The sequence below is a fragment of the Nicotiana tomentosiformis genome, chromosome 1 (assembly GCF_000390325.3).
Source record: "Nicotiana tomentosiformis chromosome 1, ASM39032v3, whole genome shotgun sequence".
NCBI lineage: Eukaryota > Viridiplantae > Streptophyta > Magnoliopsida > Solanales > Solanaceae > Nicotiana > Nicotiana tomentosiformis.
The window spans coordinates 62,114,336-62,115,980 of NC_090812.1; the positions used below are offsets into that span (position 1 = coordinate 62,114,336).

The following is a 1,645-nucleotide window of genomic DNA, read 5'->3' on the forward strand; positions in this document are numbered from 1 at the left end:
TGAGAAGTAGGAACATGATGATGAAGCAATAAATGTGTTGCAGATGCAGGGTTCTTCATAAATGGGTGAGCTCTTCTTATTATACATTATGTGATCTCAAGAATATGATACTTTGTGTTCTATTAACTCTATTGTTGTTTCATTTATGTCTCTGCCATTGGCACATTTCATGATTTTTGCAGGAGGACAATCTCTGGTACTTTGGATATTCAAGAGATGTGTCAGAGAGTTGTTATTAACTCTTTAGCTTTTTATAATCTAAAAAGTTTCATTCTGATATGCAGCACAGATTAATAACACTTTGGTTCCCAAATACCTTGATCCTGAACTTGTCTGGGAGCAATGCAAGAAACAAATAAGTAACTGCACATTCAGCCAGCGTTTAATTATTCAAGCTTAGCACTGCTCTGGTGATTAACTAATGCATACCTTCCAAATCCAATCACATAAATTAAAGTAAAATGAATCACTTTGATCTCCCCTCAAATCTTTTTTGTTTCATATAGCTTTTGGAGTGGAGTTCTTGAAGGCATTTGAGGGACTAACCCCTTGTTTTACGAGGGGTTATTTCATCACGTCTTGCCATTCTCATGGTGCAATTCTGTCAACTAATTTCTGGTTCAGTCCTATCTCTCCAAGATTACTTCATAAGGTGATCTTTCTTCCATATAAAGTTTGAGTGTATGCACTTTATGTTTTGAATCTTATAGTTCACCTGTTTTATTAATATTTATGAGTTAATAACAGAATTTGTTGTAACATTTTATCTGTGCAGACACTTGCGGAAGCTGTTGGGGATTGGTACTTTGATAGAGCAGGATTTCAGCGTATAGATCCATACCCTTGTGCTAGAGATTGCAAGTGAACTTCTGTAACGAATAGGCTTGCAGATGTTGTACCTGCTGCAGTGCTGCTTATTTCGAAAGACAAATGTACTGATTTCTGCCATTGTGAATGAAAAATCTTATCCTCCTCCCCCTCAGCTCTCTTTGTCCCTTTGAAACAAGTGGCAGTGATTGTCACGACCCAAAACTAACCCCTGTCGTGATGACATCTATCGTGGAACTAGGCAAGCCGATTTATTTCCAAAACAAATCGATATTTTCATTTTAAAGATAATTTCAAGGTTATTTAACATGAAACTTCCATTTAAAGAGTTCAAATCAAAGAAAAACATAAGTGCGAAAAAGAAAAGCCCGACATCGGGGTGTCACTAGTCATGATCATCTGCTACAATCTGTCTAACGATATCAAGGCTAACTCAGCCTGAAAAATAGCTAAATACAACTAGAGGAAGATAAGAGGGAGAAGAGCAGGGGATGCGATCGCCAAACAGCTACCTTGCTATCTCCAAGAAAACCTGCAACCAGAACACTCAATAACCGCTATCATGTCCAGCTATACCTGAATCTGCACACAAAGTTTATGGAGTAACGTGAGTACGCCAACTCAGTAAGTAACAACAATAAATAAAGACTGAGCATTAGTGACGAGCAATAAAGCATATAACATTCATATCAGGAAATCTCAGTAAAATACCACATGCTTTTAAAATCAGGATTTGAATCAATCATCTCGTTTAAACACAGTTCCAGTAAAAATTATTTAAAGATATTTTCCAACAGTTTTTCAAACGAAGGCTCAA

At 36.7% G+C, this 1,645-nt stretch overlaps 1 long non-coding RNA gene across 1 annotated transcript; it reads left to right on the top strand.

Annotated features, from left to right (window-relative positions):
• Window positions 1–492: 492 nt before the first annotated feature.
• On the top strand, window positions 493–982 carry LOC104088630 (uncharacterized). The gene is made up of 2 exons (XR_684611.1): window positions 493–652; window positions 776–982. It is a non-coding gene; the product is annotated as an uncharacterized lncRNA (long non-coding RNA).
• The last annotated feature ends 663 nt before the right edge of the window (window positions 983–1,645 follow it).